The 18758-nt window shown below is 37.7% G+C and overlaps 1 protein-coding gene across 7 annotated transcripts in view; it reads right to left on the bottom strand.

Moving 5' to 3' along the window:
* ZNF366 (zinc finger protein 366) overlaps positions 1–18475 on the bottom strand; it is a 34709-nt gene extending 16234 nt beyond the window's left edge. The window contains exons 1-3 of one of the 7 annotated variants that reach the window (XM_017808309.1): positions 18345–18475; positions 7721–7793; positions 2851–2920 (exon numbers count right to left, since the gene is read on the bottom strand). The gene's annotated coding sequence lies outside the window, so the exon portion shown is untranslated. Of the gene's footprint in view, positions 1–2850; positions 2921–7720; positions 7794–7957; positions 8015–8043; positions 8086–17128; positions 17243–18344 lie in introns of those variants that run through there. The other 6 variants (XM_017808308.1, XM_017808310.1, XM_017808305.1 and 3 more) reach the window with 6 other exon arrangements.
* Between the last annotated feature and the right edge of the window lie 283 nt (positions 18476–18758).

Below are 18758 nucleotides of genomic sequence, written 5' to 3'. Positions count from 1 at the left end.
TTGGCTACCTGGGCACACTGCTGGATCATGTTCAGCCACTGTTGACCAGTACCCCTAGATCCTTTTTTGCTGGGTGTCTTTCCAGCCACTCTGTTTCCAGCCTGTAGTGCTGCCTGGGGTTGTTGTGACCCAAGTGCAGTACCCAGCACTTGGTCTTTTTGAACCTCACCCTACTGGCCTCAGCCCAACAATCCAACCTGTTCAGATTGCTCTGCAGATCCTTCCTACTCTCCAGCAAATCAACACTCCCACAGAACTTAGCAAATGTACTGAGGGTGCACTGTAACCCCTCATTCAGATCATCAATATAGATACTAAACAGGGCTGGACAAAGCACTGAGCCCTGGTAAAAACCACTGGTGACCAGCTGCCAGCTGGATGTAACTGCATCCAACACCATGTTGGATGCCTGGACATCCTGACTCTTTTTTAACCCAGGAAACGGTGCACCTGTCCAAGCCATGAGAAGCTAATTTCTCCAGGAGAATGCTATGGGAAATGGCATCAAAAGCTTTACTAAGTTCAGGAAGACAACATCCACAGCTTTTCCCTCATCCACTAGTTGGGTCATCCTGTCATAGAAGGAAATCATGCTGGTCATGCAGGACCTGCCTTTCCTAAACCCATGGGCCTGATCTCCTGGTTGCTCTGTATGTGTTGTGTGATGGCACTCAGGATGATCTGCTCCATAACTCTCCCTCCAGCCTTTCCTGTAGATGAAAGTCATATTTACCGACCTCCAGTCAACTGGGACCTCCCCAAATGGACAGAAGTGCTAGTAAATGATGAAAAATGGCTCGGTGAGCATTTTCACCAGGTCCTTCGGGACCATGGGCAGATCCCATCCAGTCCCATAGACTTGTACAGGTTTAAGTGAGAACAACTGGTCTGACTATTAAAGACTGAAGCAAAGAAGGCACAAAATACCTCAGCTTTTTCTTCAACCTTTGTTGCTATGTTTCACTCCACATCCAATAAAGAATGAAGACTTTGTTCAGCCCACTTTTTGGTGTGAATGTATTTACAGAAACATTTTTAATTGTCTTTTGTGGCAGTAGCCAAATTAAGTTCTAGCTGGGCTTTAGCCCTTCCAATTTTCTCCCTGCATAACCTCATGACATCCTTGTAGCCCTCCTGAGGGATACACTTATACGAATGTGTGTGTGTTTGTGTACATGTATCTAGCCAACCAGGCAGAGATTAGGCTGGAAAACTAGACATATTTTCCCTCTATCATCTGTGACATGCTGATGCTATTTATAACATCATTCTTGGAAATGCTGGGTGGAGAGTACGAAGGTGAATGGAGTACTATATACACTCCTATTTCTTTTTCAGGAAGCTCCATGCTTGATAAACCTTCTTCTAAAGATAGATAAAAGCAGATCTCTGTAACCTAGTTAGGCCATGGGGAAGAGGAGGCATCTTAAAAAACTTCTTGCAAGCACATTGTTTTTTTAGAAGGAATACACTGTGGAATTATCTTTGAGATAAAGTGTGAAGCTAAAGGCTCAATGACGAAACTCTAAGGCAGAAAATTTAGACAAAAGGATCAAACAATACATGAAGAGGGGGTATTAATTGAAGCAAAAATTGAAGGATCTCTAAACTTACAATTCAAAAAATACATCCAATAGAGGAAAAAGATTAAAAAATTGTTACATCTTGGACAAGTATCTAATAATTGTACCACAACTTGGCTTTCAGTTTCTAGCTCACTGACTGGAAATATCATACATATATGTACACAATATAGAATCATAGAATCATAAAATATCCTATTCGGAAGGGCCCCACAAGAATCGAGTCCAACTTCTGGCCCTGCACCCCAAGAATCACATGATATGCCTGAAAGTATTGTTCAAACACTTCTTGAACAGACAGTGCTGTGACCACTTCCCCGGAGAGCCTGTTCCAGCGCCCAAGCACCCTATAGGTGAAGAACCTTTTTCTAATATCCAACCTAAACCTCCCCTGACAAAACTTCATGCCAATCCCTCGAGTCCTGTTACTGGTCACCACAGAGAAGAGATCAGTGATTGCCCCTCTTCTTCCCCTCACTAGGAAGCTGTAGACTGCAATAAGGTCTCCCTTCAATCTTCTCATCTTCAGGGTGAACTAATAAAATGACCTCAGCCACTCTTCATCAGGCTTGCCCCAAGGCCTGTCACCATCTTTATAGACCTCTTTTGGGCACTCTTTAATAGCTTTATATCCTTCTTGTATTGTGGCACCCAAAGCTGCACACCTATATGTGTGTATGCATACATAGCATGTATGTTCAATCAGAGAGGACTTTGATCGACTGTTCATTCTACTGTTTCCTTGTCACCCTAACTCCCCGATCAAAATAAGGAACAGTTAGATCTTGAAAATTTTTGGAGAAGGCAAGGGAATCCCCTGAATACTGAAAAATTCTTCACTTCTTTCCACAAGAAAAAAATACTTTAAAAATAATTTTTAACAACGTTAAACTCACACAATTTGAACATAAAATATGCTTGTAGACCAAAATCTTTCCTTCTGGGGTCTGTCCCTCAAATATCTTTCAACTAGTGTATCTTATTTTTTCCCACCGATATGGGTATAACATTCTTCAAAAGGCATGTAGCAATTGAGAAACAGCTATGTTATTTACTGCTTTTGTTGGATTATTGAAATGCTGCCAAAAATATACAGAGATGACAGTGAGTTGTGTCTCATTGCTCTCTTGTCTCTTGTCTGCCCATTACTACCTTCTTCCACAGCCAGTTTTGTGCAGTTTCATTCTTTCTGGAACACGCAGTTACGGCAGAGGCTGCAGAACTCCTTGAAATTACTAGAAAGAAATAATTTCCTTGTGCTACTAACCTTTCAGTGCTTTCACTGAGCATAGGGGTTGATTTCACTGTCCACAGCTACATGCATCACAGGACTAAGCCTACAAAGGAAAGTGTTTAAATAGTCAGTGACCAGCACAATCAGAGGTGCTATATAATCCAACACAAGAGCACTCAGAAGGAAAGGGGAGGTCTATATATATGGATCGCTCTACTGCTTTATTTTCCCCCTTGAATCTGCCAACACCTATAATGTATAAATTAATTATTTCTTCTTTCATTCTGGCAGCAAAACCTTGCTAATTTGAAGGGAGCTGTGATCTTAACCTTGTCCAGAACTGAATTCCATAAAAACATGAGTCCTGATGAAACCATAGAAGAGATGACAGATGTGACCACCATGCAAGAAGTAGTTAAGGAACAGAAGGACTAAGATTAGCTCAGTTGGTTAGAGCATAGTGCTAATAACAGCAAGGCTGTGAGTTTGACTCTGTATGGGCCATTCACTTCGGACTCAACGTTCCTTGTGTGTCTCTTTCAACTCAGAATATTCTGTGAAATAAGAGGAGAGTCCCTCTTCTTTAAATAATTTCAGTAGAGAACTTCAAAGTTTTTAATAGTTTCCCAATACGTTTTGTCTATCTAACTCTGCAGTAGCTGCTCTCATTTTAATACTCAACAACAAATTAGGAGGGAGGGGGTGAATTTATTTTTTTATTATTATTATTTTATATTTATTATTATTTAAATATTTTTATATTTGAATATCACTTACAGGTCTTCTATAAAGTGCTTGTTTCTTATACAAGCACTTTAAAGTATCCTTCTTTCTACAGAACGTCATATTTAAAATGTAGTGCTATGTAGTGTGATTCTAAACGTTGGATGGTCATTAAAAATTCTAGCTTTCATCAATAATATTTCAGCTCCTAGGTTTTGAAAATTTGGTCTGGAAAACTCACTGAGACAGAGTTTTCCATGCTGTATTGTCACTGAAATATAACACTCCCTCCAAAAAACCTAGCCCTCCAGACCTTACTAAAAAGTCAATTTCTTTAGAAGAGACAAGCATCCTCACAGTTTCTTTCTTTATGTAAAAAAAATATATTTGGAAATACACTAGTTTGAAAAATAGAACCAAAAATTATCTCTTCCTGTCCTTTCAAAACAACAAAAGAAATGTGACAGTGAGTTCAGATAGTTGTTGAGGTATTTCCAAAATAAAATATCTATGCAGCAGCTAATAATGTTGTTAACTTCTATGAATGAGGAAGAGAGTTTAATACAGAATATGAATCACCATTTACTTTCTCGCGTTCTCTCACTTCTACAGACAAAGGATTTAAAAAAGTATGCAAATGCTGCTATTCACTCTACAAGGATTGTTACAGTGTCCTGCTAATATTTGGTACTGAAGTCAACAGCAAATTTTCTTTAGACTTCAGTAGAACCAAGATTCTTCTTCCTGTATGAAAATGCCTTCTATCTGTAGATTAATAATGTGTCCAGCTACAACAATGTGAGGTTGTGAAGCTTCTCAAAGTTAAACACTGCCTATTACTGTTGTGATCTTGCTCTTGGGTAACACAGTTATAAAACCAGGAATGAGGCCAAGGTGAGCAAAAGTGGTATGTACCCTCTGACAAAAGGAAATGGTTTACTTTCTTACAACGTTTGCACTTATATTTGTTCTTTCAGAAGAAGGCAAAACACATGAAAATGGAGGAAGTCTAAAGGTGGCTTAATAGGCTAAAAAGCTTCTCTTAACTGGAAGAGAAGTTCCATGTTTAATTGAATGTGTAGGACTGCAGAACCATGATCTGTAACAGTGCATGTTTGCTCTCCTCTTGAGAACTGAAATATTGGCATCTATAAGGAAAAAAATGAAAAAATGTGTTGGATGTGGGAAGTATTAGCGACAAATTTAACACTATTACATTTCTTGAGCTAAAGTTGAGCAGTTCTTGAGCTTCAGCCTTATTGAACTACCATCTGGGTTTTTCTCAATCACTGTTTTTTGTCAATCGTTATTACGGTGATAATTATCATTATCTTAGTAGGTTTAATGGGCTCTCAGTCTGTACTTCCAAATACATTATCTTTTTAAATTTATTCAGTCATACAACTGTTGAACTAAGCACCAAATTACTTACATTTTCTCTCATTTACTATTGATGCAAAACTGCATCTGTCTCAGGATCTGACAAAGAAACTTTACTGTGATGAATTCATTTCACTTCAACAGTGAGAAGGTGCTCTCTGCTCAATGACACACTGCTTTGAGCTATTTGTCAGATTTTGAAAATGCCAAAAATACCTATATAAATGTGAATATATCCATTACTGGTAATCAAGTATTTTCATTTAGTACACATCTGATCCCTCCTTACAATTTTCCTTGCTATTTTCCTTCAGTGGCAGTATGAACCCTTCCAGACAGAAGGTAAAAGATTGTGTTCAAACCCATAACAGAACTTCTCTAAAATCAGTGTCAACCCTACTGTCCTATTCTTTAGAGAAGTCCATGCAAGCTGTATTTTCTATCCATGTTCTCCATGCGTAAATATCCATGTTTCAAGCGCACAGTTTTGAAAAATTGACTCTATTAACGTATACTGAGTGTATGTTAATATGTTCTATCTGAATATATAAACTGTGTGCATGTTATATGTAAACTAAATATATGTTAACATACACAAAACAGCCTTGAAGATTTTATGCTACAGTATTTGAAGCTAACCTAAAATATTATTTACATTTTAAATTAAGAGAGTACTTTTTTTGCCTCAATCTGGAGATGGGAGAAGACAAAACTTTGGACTACCTTGTAAAATTAAATATGGTTTTAGGGAAAGTATTCAGAATCAATAACTGTGGATACTGATTATAGAGAGACACAAATGTTGTGGAAGCCTTTAGAAAAACAGGCTTGAGCTGGAAATAACAGTCATTGAGTTTAGTCAAATCTTTTTCTATACCACTTCTACAAACGCTTGTTTTCTCACTTTCACATGCATGTAGACCTGGTGTCAAATGAAGTCCATGATTTAACCATTAGCATAATTGTCTACTGACATAAGGCTTCTTGCCCCATGTTTTTGTGAGACAAATGTCTGCTTAAATGGAGAACACTATCAAGATAAAAGTATTGTCACATATATCCCTCTTCCCTTTTTGGATTACCATCATTAATAGACTTAGAATTGAAAACAAGTAAACAATTGTTCACAAAAATGACTTGGAATGACTGAAAATGAGAAGTGGACTAGATCAGGTTTTTTCTTCCTACATTAGTATGATAGTACCAAGGAGCTCGCTGTCTTTTCACTTCTCCCTGGGAAATTACCTTCATCTGCTGGTATCAGACTTCAAGTTAAAACTTCTTCTTTCCACCAAGAAATGTGGGGGGTTTTTTCTCAGTAAATGCTTGGTAAAGTGATCATCTTTATAATTGTTCTTAGGGCATAATCAGAGCTCATTAAGGTTTGTGGGAAGACTTCCAATGAAGTCTGAAAGTAATTCTTAGAATTTTTTTTGTTATGGGTTCTATTGTCCAATGAGATATGAACCCATCTGTGGCACAACCAAACGAAAAAATTATTTATATCCTCAGAAGTTAGCAGCTGGTAACATTTGCAGACAAGCTTAATGTAAATCATACAATCACACAACAAAGAAACTTAATTGATTAAAAAAATCTGACAGCTTAACATGACACAGCAAGCAGATGAAACAAGCAACAAACTTTCAAAGACACCTTATTTATTAAATAATTTTTTTACTTCATTTACTATTTTGGCACCTTTCTTGCTTCATGGTTGAAGTTCTAACACTTCAGATATTCCTTTTGCTCCTAGGGCTTCCTATCCAGTGTAGCTGCATTAATATAGTCTACAAGATGACATCAATACAAAGAAATACAGAAAACTGTGTAATAGAAATAGCCTCCCTGCATTGTCTTTGTTATTCCCAAATTTAACTTGCACAATTTTTTTTTTATTTTAGCTGGGAAATAGAGAAGTTTAATAAGCACACATTTGGCTGCACTGCCTATAGAGTAGATTTTGAAGTCATCTTGGATATGCATGTAACTTGGTTTTGTACTTATTTCAGAGAAAGAAACACTACAAGCATTATCAGAGGAGTATAGTTATCTTGGTATTCATTGTAATAGAGCAAATGCTCTAAAATAGTATCAAAATGAACACACATTCACTTTCCCATAATTTACAGATTATTTTTGTTCTGGTAATTATTGAAAGCATTAAATTAGATTTTGATTAGACTAAATTAGATTAGATTAGACTTTGCTGAAAGTCTGGAGCTGTCCCACTACCCACGCTGCCAGAGATGGGGCACTGTTTGTGGTATCAGATATGTTTATAGAGTAGTTTACGGCATAATTTGCTTTTCAATCATTCATTAATTAGATTTAAAAAAAAAAAGATTGCCAGATGCTATAGTGAGGTAGCTGCAGATGTATTTCTTCTCCCCACTATGAGTGCCATGTTGTCAGTTTAGCAAAATGGTTTGCTCTCTCTCTCACTGCTTTTATGTGCACTCTGTCCTTACCTTAGGGAAACCTTTGCTGTTACTCTTCTGTTGTCTAACAGGACAGAGGATGAAGGTCTCAGAGCAGAATGGCTGGGCTAACCACTGGGGGCCTTACTCTAGGCCTAACTCTAGGGCCTTACTGGCAATGCCTTTAGCAGTACTTTAGCCTCATGGACCTCTCTAGTCATTTCTGGGTATGTACAAAGTGGGTTTTGAGTACAGTTTAGGCTCACTGCTGTTTTGGTTCTTTATTTCTCTTCTTCTTATCCTCCTTTCTCTTTTATTTTTTTTTCTTTTTTTTCTTCCTCTTTATGAGTTTTCTTAGTTCTTCTCTTATATGTCCTTACCTCTTCACTTCTGTATTCCATTTGTTGTTCACTCTATTCTGTTTGCTAAAAGGGTCAGCAACACGTAGACAACCTGCATAACGACATGGATGTTAAGTCCACAGGCTCTGAAGTGCTAGCTGTTTATACACAGCCACACCAAACCACAGCTGCACATGACAGGAGCCTACAAGGCAGAGCAAATCATCCGATCTAAAAGTGTCAGGGGACAAAGATTATTTGTCCTCAGCTAAGTACCTCCATCTTCTTGATTTGCTGGTACCATCATGAAATTCAAGGCTGCTTTAGAGTGGGAGGAAGCAGGAGGGGGAATAGCTGCTCACCAGCAGATCTCTTCCTCTGGGTTCACAGTACAGCCCTGCCCCATCTCTGCTCACAGCAGGATGGGCTCTGGCCCAAACTCTTGTCTTTCTCCGTTCCTCCACAGAAACCTGCTAAGTGTATCCTGAAACAGAGCAGCTGGTAAGGCACAGGAAGATGTAAAACCATACATATCAGCTCAGGCTAGCAGTGTAGCTAACTCAAAATCTTGGTCTTGTGAAGAATACAAGGTATAGGACATAGTGTCATGTCAACTTTCCAGCATGATCTTCAGACAGGTTCTCAGATCTGTGGCTCATGCTTTCCTGAACTAAAGATGTTGCATTCTGGCTTTTTCTTATTCAATGAAGCATGGATGCGGATAAAAGTTATTTAGGATAAAAACCACAAAGAACTGTTTCTTGTGAGCTGAGGGACATACAGAGTTAGGTACTGTGTTCTGGGGATGTGACATACCTCTCAGTGGTTTGATGGAAAGTCTTGTGCCTCCAAGATTTAGAGAGGAGCCCAGGCACTGACAGCTGCACTGTGCAGGAGATGATATGCCCACATACACTCTTCTCAATCTACCTTTCCCTGAAGTGCTTCTATTTTTTTATCTTAAAGTCCACTGAAGCCCAAACATACTGTAGATTATTTTGCTTATGCCTCGCTTTCCATCTCCCTACCAACTCTCTGAACAGCAGACCCTCTCCTGCTTCCATTTGCCCCATCTTTAGAAACCATTATTTTGTCACTGTAAAGATGGATCATTTTTGCTGGTAACGGTTCAGCTGCAGAGTCTCTATTAGTTAGGGTTCTTAAATGTATAATTCCTCTCCTTTTCCTTTGTTTCCCCCCCACCGTCACAAAAACAGGAAAGCAAAATATATTCATATTCCGAATAGAAATTTGGAGGATATGCAAGGGTGAACTACCGCCTCAAGAAGGCTGACAGGTGTGTGGCACTGAGCTGCATTTGAAGGTGCTCTTATGTTCATGTCAAGAAGAAATTGTATTAGACTAATTACCCCAGACTAATTACACCTGTTTTGAAAATAAAACAGAAAAGAAAGGTTGAGTGCCAAGAGCTGTTCTCCAGGAAATGAGTGCAGGTCTGAGTTTAGAACGAGGATGTACCTAAAGAAATTTCACTCACCCATACTGGATCCTCACTCCCTTCTTCTGGAGTTTTAGCACTGCAGAGAAGGGGTTACAAGGCAGAATGAACTGGAAGAAGCCTGACACCATAGCCAAGCTATAAATGTAATCACTCAGGATGGTAAAGTGCCTTAAACTTTCAATAAACCTAAAGAAGTGACACCTGGGAGCAGAACAGACCTATCGCTAAAGGCATGGAGTTCGCAGCACTCAAAAAACACGTTAGACCTCTCTCTGCTCCCCGCCCCTTGGCACTTGCACTTTTATCTGTCTAAAGGTCCAGCTCCCGTCAAAGACAACCAGGGTCACCCTCGCAGGCTTTAGCTAGGACACTCCCTTAAGAGAATAGAGATGTGTGACCAAACTCATCAGGAAGGAGGAGGGAAATGAATCAAAGTCTCCCGTCTTTTACCTGTTATATTTTACCCTGAATTTGATGTCATCAGTGTATATTGAGTTACATATAAATATTCTTGCAGGACCGGGTCCCCAAGAGCATTTGGGCAATGATGTACTGAGTTTTCAGATCATGACCAAAGTTCAGGGCTGACAAGATCAAACTGGCCATGATGGTGACATCTGAAGCACATGTAGTAGCAGAGTTCTAAATGCACAGTTTAACTGGTGCCAGCAGACAGGGTGGAAACGTAATTCGATCCTGCTCTGACTAGGAATTGGAATTAATGGTGGATTGGCCAGCCCAGCTGACTATTCAATTAAACAATTCATCGTAAGCAACTGACTTAATTCTCTCTCTGGAGTGATCTGTATTGTACTGAAATAATTATGGAAAATCTGTGGTATAGTTGAGAACAAGATTTGGTATTTGACAGTTATGAGGTGATGACAATTAGACAAATTTCTTCCTTTTCTTAAATGAATAAGGAATTTTCATGTCATAGGCTGGAACCGTGGATGTGTCCCTTCCTTTATAAAGTATGTGGAGTCACTTTAATCACTGTTTATAGAAGTCCTATCATTCCATCCCTATTTCCTGTCTATCACATATTTGCCACTGCAAATTAAAATAGTACATTTCTGGCACCACAGGATTCCTAGGTATTAAATAGTTTTTCCTCTGGAAAATTATCAAATAACATTAATGAAACTTTTCTCACCATATAGGTATTGTAACTATTAGGAATGATCTGGTAGTAAAACAGTGATTTTTAATACAATGTGGAGTCCTTTAAGGACACATAGTCATTAAACACTATAAAGAGAACAGAGAGGTTTTGAGCTGTACAGTGTGTTATTTTAAGAAAAATAACAGAGTTATGCAGAACATCCAAAATTAGAATGATCAAAAAGGCATGCCCTTCCATAACCCTCATGCTGTCCTGCTTGTGCTGTTATTCTGAAAGTAAACCTTTCACTGGCATTCATGACCTTTAAAAAGGAAATGCATTGGGCTTTTCTTCCTCCTGTAGTCCCAGTGTCCTTATCATATATGGAGGCCAGAGAGATGGTCTGTTCTCCTCCTATCTCTTTGTTATCTTAAAGGGTAGCTAAGGGCCACCTTCAACTTGGTTCTTCAATCCAGTCAGCTGCATTGCATTAGCATTTAATTCCATGTACTTCAAAATTGCTTGTTCTGGGCATTGCAGGTACCTCAAAAAAGAACATACCATGTAAAATGTGCACACATGCTTGAGGAGGATTGTATGGGAGATATTTCATAGAAAGTTTCCAAAACACATTAGTTTTTAGGAAAGTCTAGTTTTTCTTAAACACAGAGGAGTATTATTAGTCCCCAGCACAGAATGGTATTCTTGACTGATCATATGAAACATCTGCAAGGAAGTAATTTAAGATACCTTCCTCTCTGTCTTTGCTCTTTACCTGTGATGCCAAACTAGAATCTTCTCCTTGACTGAATAGTAAAAAAAAAAAAAACAAACCAACACTTTCCCTCTCCGATCCTCAAAATGAATCCTGCATATTGCCTTTAATTATTTTTTGATTTCCAGAAAGTTTTAAAAATAAGCATTAGTTTGTTGCCACAACTACAGAAAATCTGAAATTTAAAGCAAATGTTTATCTTGCTTCTGTGATTTTCATCAACTGGAAAACAAATTTCTATGGTAAATACAGGAAAAAATTCTTGAGATTAATTATTTTAAGCCGAAACAGATGTAAAATGCCTATTTTACTGAATTCAATAAACTAGGATATGGCACGGGAATGACAGCTCAAACTTAGCCAAGTGTCATCAGCAGATACTGAAACAGAGACTAGAGCTACAAACAAACAAGAAATTATTTTTTGCCAAAGGGGGAAAAAAAAAGAAATAGTGAGAAAAAACTCAATATAGTATGAAATCTGAGATTCTGAACATTTCCCAAACCATTCTCGTACTAATCCTTCGAGGTGGGTGATTACAAAGACTTGAACTGGATATTAACTCAGTTCAGATTTTCATCACAAGAAAAAGAAAACCAAGAAACCCCATCAAACCACTGCGACTCTACACCACGACAACATGAGTAAGAATGGCCAGCCAGCAATATAAAATAAAGTTTTGTAAAAAAACACCTTATACATTAATATAACTCTCTCTAGCAATTCCTGCCCACATCCCCATGACCTCACCCCCGGTCATTCTACCCAGGAATTTTTCCCGGGGAAAAAAAGCAAGTATTACATATAAAAACCAGGAAAACTTGATAGAAATTATTGCTGTGTTTTGGGAGCAGTAGCAGGTAAGGTTGTGATCTGGGCAGGATGACATTACCCACTGAATTCTGTTACAACTTACTCTCCTAATCATATTCAGTACCTTCCACTGGATGCCTATTCATGTATTTTTAAGTAGCAAACAAATTAGTGAAAATCTCCACTTCAAGTCATTAGAGTAAATCCAGAGTCCCAATCATATGCCTACAGAATCCAGTGCTATCTGTCATATCTGGTGATACTCTTTACCTATGGCTGAAGTTCAGGTGGGGTTTGCTTTCCGTGGGACATGAAAAAATCAATTAATATATTTGGAATCTAAGGTCATTAATTAGTATTTCCATTTTTCTGGCAGAGGAAAGAAGAGTTGGTCAGCGCCATTCCTCTGATGTATGTGACAACTTCTGTAGCATCCTGACAAAATGCTGCCTACAGACATACAAAATTATTCTGGAAATCTTGGTGACTTCATATTGTGAGTTCAGCACTATACAGGAAAACTGTTTGATATAACATTCATGCTAGTGTGATTCCCTGCTGTGGTGCTGTGGAAAAAATATTTTCCTGCACATTTATAAATGAATGGGTTTAATTTCTGGTGAACTTATGAGCACATTTTTGTCATCTTGCTCTTCTAGGAGGTTCACTACAATTTTCTTGAATTCCTATCAAAGGACAATAGTTTTGGACAAATACAGGATGATCTTCATAGCTTCAGAAATCTGCACTAAGGAACTGACCCAGCGTGGGTTGGTGTCTACCAGATGGTTCAAACAATTTCTGGTGTTCCTTAGAAGCTGACAGATGCTCTAAAGACAGGTCATCCCTTCCTTTTCCCCCTCCTGATATTGTTTTCAATACATATATACTTTAAATAATTTTAAGAAAAAGAAAACAGGTAGAAAAATAATATGCTAACTGAAAGTACTCTATGACAGACAGCCCATTTTCAAATAGTGCTTTCAAATCATTTTTACCTGGAGCAAAAGTAGCAAGCTGAAACACTTGATGCTTTAGAAAGCAGCACAGAGAAACGACTAAACCTGAAACTACATTCCGAAATGATCTCCCTGGATATCTTTAGAGTGTGTATAAGTTTGGATTAAATCCAGTGTATTGTGTGTTGGTAAGAGCACACACTCTTTTCAATTTACAAAGTCTTTAGTGGCAGACCCAGCATAGAGCTCTTCACAAAACAGAAGGTCTTTCATCACTGAAAAAAGAGCCCAGCAGTTACACTGCAAGCTTAAACAGGGATAACTGAAGTATAAGTGACTTTTGCACAGTCACAAACATCAACAAACTAGTGAAGAGGAAGGCTGGAAGTCATTTTGTCCCTCCCAGCCAAAACATTTGTGGTTTTTCTGAGGGGCTGCTGTCAGAACAAGCTGCTCCCCAAAAAGGGGCAAAATCACATGCTTCCGTCCCTGAGAGTAGCTCAGCTGTTAGATAATGGTGCTAATAACACCAAAGCTGTGGGCTTGATCCCCATATGGGACACTCGGGAGCCAGACTTGAAGATCCTTGCAGATTCCTTCCAACCCAGAATATTCTGTGATTCATTCTGGGATTCCAGAGCCACCACACCTGCTCCTCCATTCTAGGAAGACCACCTTTCAAAGTTCCTTCTTGCAGGGAAATTAGGTGATTTATGTTCTTCATCAGACCTCCAGACAGAGGACTGCGTGGGTAATGCCTACTTGCTCTGCATTAGTTCTCTTTCTAGCACTGAAAATGCACGACCCTTCTTACAGCCCTGCTTTCAATTTCAAATCAGTTGTACCTGTTGCAAATTCATTAGCAAAAGGGGATATTATCAATGTAGGAGACTCAGTTTACCTTGTAGGTTTTTGTAATTAAATAAATCTTCCAATTCAGTAACATTTATATTTTTCAGTGTCCTCTAAATTCTGATACCGCTAATTACCATATGCAGATGAAAAGTTAGGTGTTTCCAGGTTTAGAGTTTTTGAAGATTGGCAAGGGGAAAATAGGTTTTTTCCTTTAAATCAGATTAATTCATGCACACCCACAAAGTAGAAAGAAAAATGTGTCTGCATTTTAGATGTCATAGTAGAGGAGAGAGGGAAGAAAAATTAAAAATAGTGTGTTTCATCCTTCATTCAAATAGTTAATAATGGGGGGGGGAAGTGGTTTCTAACATAAAAAGCAGGAAATAAAGAATGAAAGTTTAAAAAAGGGGCAATTATTCACATAATTTCTTCCCATAACCTCCAGAGCAGAAAAAATATTTTCTTTTACTATATGATTTCTTAGTTTAATTACTCCCAACGACATTAGAAGTTTTTACATTAAGCATTGTTGGTTTAGAAGGAAAATTATGCATTTTGCTTATCAAGAGCAGAGTAATGCTCAAATAAAACCATTTGTTTTACAAAAGCAAGTCGAAAAGGTATTAAGTTTGGAAGGAACTAAACAAAATATTAAGTAACATTTTTAATTGGATCATTAGCATTTTAGAAGCCAAGCAAGGACTAGTCCCTGCCATATACATAAACAAAAACCAGATATCCAGCATGCAGCTCAATGTGTGTTTTAAATAACCGCTGAGTACTAACTTAGGCCTCTTCACTGAATAAAATCTCAATATCACCCATAAAATGCCATTCTATCCGCAGCAATGGAAAGCTGCAGTCTCAGTTTCAGAATATCAGCTTTTCAGCAGAAAAAAGATAATCCCAAGTAATTTTTTTTCCAGACTTATTTCTTTCTTTTTAAAGACTTTCCATTATTTGCTTCTATCTAATTCTTTCTTGTCCAAGATGATGTTCATTCCTTTTCAGTGGTCTTCTAGGACGGAAAACTAGAATGAGGAAAACTACTGCACTCGAGAGGAAAACCACTGTTTGGTTTTAACAGGTGGTCTATTCTTAAAAATAGGTTGGGGTATAAAATCAGTCCATCAAACAAATGAAAAATCTGTAGCAGTCTCACAGCACTTATAAGGTCTGTTTGAAGGAGCAGTTTGTTTCATTGCATGAGTTGCTACTGAGGAACATACATTAGTGATCGAAAGCTATGGCTCATTTTTTGCCAACTAATGTTTCCTTACACAGTGTTACCTGATTAGTGTCCTTAAACCACAGCCATAGAAAAACCCTATTACCTTATGCAGCCTTTACGGTTTTTATTTCTCATGGTGCTGTTCTGTTGATGTGCCTAGCAGAATGAAGTTATTCATCCAGACGGTCATTTTTCTGCATCATTATGTCCTTGCAATTTCAAAGATTAGAAACAACTTAAGCATTCTCTGGGATAATCCATACTCTTCTGTATTTTAGGCTTATCTTGTGTTGCTATCATGATTCATCCCCTTGTGCTTCTCCCATTCTAAATCCTGTATATCTGTTTGTCACTACTAGAAACAGCACTTTAAAAACATGACACTATGTTTATCTGTGAGATGCACATCATGGCTTTCAGATCACCACTATCTGCTCTGCATCCAGATAGTCTGAAGGTAAGGTTCTTATTGATGAGCTTGTTTAAAAGAATCAAAACCACTCAAAAAACAAACAAACTAACAACAAACCCCCAAAACCAACTAAAAATGAAAAAACTTACCACAACACCAAACCTCACTAAGATTCAAAGATTCAAATTAACTCCTGGTCAAAATCTCTACATTAAAGATGTCAAAATGTTACTGAGAATGTAACTCAGTGCTACTATTCTGCATCCAAAACTCCCATTCTCAATAGTATTCACCATTAAAGAAGCTGGTCCTAAACATAAAAAGGCAACTGACATTTACATAAAGACTTCTCTCAGCTTCTGTGCTGTTTGAATTAGATATGTTACCTTCAGATTCCCACAGGCTACAACCTGTTTCTGTAACAACTTTGCCATTACTTTTGTGGTTTTATTTTTCTATTTCAAAAAAAAAAGGAAAATCCCTCTACATTTTATTTCATTATACTTGAGAGCAAATCAAATGGAAATAATGGCTTTAAATAATACTCTGGGAAAATACATAAACTGAGAGTATATTTATGCTATATACATAAATATAGCATATATATTTATGCTATATTTATTTATATATATATAAATATGGTTCTTAGCAATAGAAGCAATAACACTTGAAGCAAAATAAACACAGTCTCTCTCTTTTTGGTTTTGGTTGTTGTGCCAATATTTTTTATAATGTTGAGGTGAATAATTGAAAATTCATTTCACAAATGTTTAATTTGTGCCATAAGATGGTAGTAGATCTGTACTCCAACCAGACTCAGATTATACCTTTCTCTGCTTGCAAGTATCTCAGCAATGTGGGATAAGGATAACATGTCAGCAAAAGAATAATCTTCTTGATACCTCAAGAAAGATATTAGTTCTGTTACAAATTCCTGTTATACTGAATCATGTTAGAGCTCTCCCAGCAATAAATTACACAAAGTGAAAACAAATAAACTCCAGATGACTGCAAAAGTGTATCATTTGAAGGAAAAATAAAGCCAAGAGGTAAAATCTAAGAATGAAGTTTGAAATTCAAGCTCTACTTTTTACTGTCAAATTACTAAGCATTCCTTTAAAAATGTTTTTTCTCTGTGCTCATTATTGAGGACTGGGTTTTAAAATAGTATGTACTGCTTTTGGTCACCTACTATGATTTTGAACACACGTGTTCTTATTTATATATTTCTGACAATGTCTGAGAGAAAGAATTTGTTGTATACACATCCTAAATCAATAATACATTAATGTTTATCATCTTCAGAAAAAAAGTCTGTACCTAAAGACTGTGGCTGGCTCTTACCTATATGACAAACCGGACTTCTGAACTAACCAGACCAAAACCTACAAGTGATTGCAATCCCAAGTAACACTCTGCAGTTTGAGCAAAATACCACTACAAATGTAGAGCTTATGGGGTTCTTTTTTGTGTTTGGAAGACTCTTCTACTTCTCACTTAAAGTAAAAAGTGGTATTCCAGGTGTTTAACATGTAACTGTCAAAATAGATGTCCAAAAAATCTACTAAATTAGGGTCAGTATAAGTCACAAAAAAATAAACCCAGATATCCCAAGCAAAAAATATGGCAAGTGGTTTTCACGGCAATGCCTGGCATACACTTTCTATTAGCAGAGGATTCTTTGTGGGTTAAATATAATGAAATAAGCCTAATAACTGGTGCCAAACTAAATGGAGCTGTAACATTAAGCTAAGAAGTTCAAGAAACAAGCTATTTTAATCTCCTTTGGCAGAACCCATCAGCTGCTCCCAAAGCAAACGGAATCTACAACTTACCCAGAAACTGGGCTGAATTTGTGGTAGATCATTCCTTCCTATGAAAAAACTTGCACAAAGATGCCAGATAGAGTGGGGCAGAAAGTCCTTTCCGCTAGTTGGTTCAGTGAGGGGTGGGAGCAGAAGGCTGTCACGGGGCGGAAGCGCAGCCCAGGTACCCTGGTGGGAGCAGGAGCTGGAGAGGGGCAGCTAGAGCTGCCTGCTGGCTCTCTGCCCTATCTGCTCACCATTTGTAGCCTCTCTATCTGGGCTCTGGGCATTCTGCAGAGGACCCTGCACTTCAGAGAGATGCAGCTTGAAGAAATACTGAATCATAAGATGAATAACTCTCCTTCTGCAAAGAAATGGACACCTGTCCCAATTCTTCCCCCACCTCTGCATTCTGCTTCTATAAAAGTGTGCAGGAGGGGATTTTTCTCTCGAATATTTGAAACATACCCTTGCATTCAATCACTCATTTCACATGACAGTTCTGATCGTTGTGATACATTAATGACCAACATGAAAAATGCTATTGGTGTCTATAACAATGCAAACAACAGATAAACAATTGAGTCCATCCTATTACTAATGCAGGTAATTAGCCTCACTGTTGTTATATACTACACAACATGAACTTTTTGTTTTCTTTTTTTCCACAAGAGAATCAGGAACTTTTTTTAACACCTCTTAAATGTTACTGTTTCTGGACTAATCATATACATAGATAAGTAGAGAAAAACCTGTGTAATCCTAAACACAATACAGTTAGAAGGAAAAAAAAACAATGGCCCTGCTAATTCTTCTCCTGATATAGCACAGGTTGGTGGGTTGGAGCAGACTTCAGTAGAGAAATGAAATACATTGATTTGCCTATGACACAGCTCCTCTCTATATTTCAGCAATGGCCCAGTGACTCTTGCTGAAACTGCACTGATAAAGTTAGTGAAGCCCGTAACAAGATTCTGGTAGGACTTATATATGCGAAATTCACAGCAGATTATGCTTTGTTTCTAGCCTTACTGGGAAATTCTGGTTAAACCATATGGTATTAGCACCAGTATCTAAAAACCAGACTATAGGTATTTATAGCATAAATAGACTGCTTGTCAATGCATATGATTATTATCCTTTTATCAGTTAAATGTGTATCTGATTAGTGCCTTTTCTTAATACAAAAGCATATATATATTGCACTTCTAAAAAGTTAACCATAAAAGAATTTTACTTAACTTACCAATTGTTGAAGCTGGAAGGAGTCTTGCCCTAAACTCTACCTGTTCTCAAGTTTGTAATATCTGTGTCTCTCTCCCTCTTTCTCCCTCCCCCCGTGCAGAGATTGCAGTAAACTTAGAAAACTAGCAGGGACAATGTTTCAAATGACTTAAGAAAGAGAACAGGAACAATCATTTCGTTCTCTTTTTTTCAGATGAGTACAGTACCTTCAGAAAGAAGGAAGGAAGGGAGGGGAGAGGAAGTCAACAACCCTTTGCTTTCCTGCAAAAAAATAAGGAAACAGCAGATAGCAATCTCGTTTTCTCTCAAACAAAATGTTTGGAAAAATAAATATGTCCAATCCAAAAGGAATTCCTCAAGTGTTATATCTGCATTATTGGCTTCATAAAACCTTCTTTACGGCTCGTTATGTGCA

Source organism: Lepidothrix coronata, unplaced genomic scaffold, assembly GCF_001604755.1.
Source record: "Lepidothrix coronata isolate B3197 unplaced genomic scaffold, Lepidothrix_coronata-1.0 Scaffold22, whole genome shotgun sequence".
Classification (NCBI taxonomy): Eukaryota; Metazoa; Chordata; class Aves; order Passeriformes; family Pipridae; genus Lepidothrix; species Lepidothrix coronata.
This window is presented reverse-complemented; position numbering and strand designations above follow the sequence as displayed.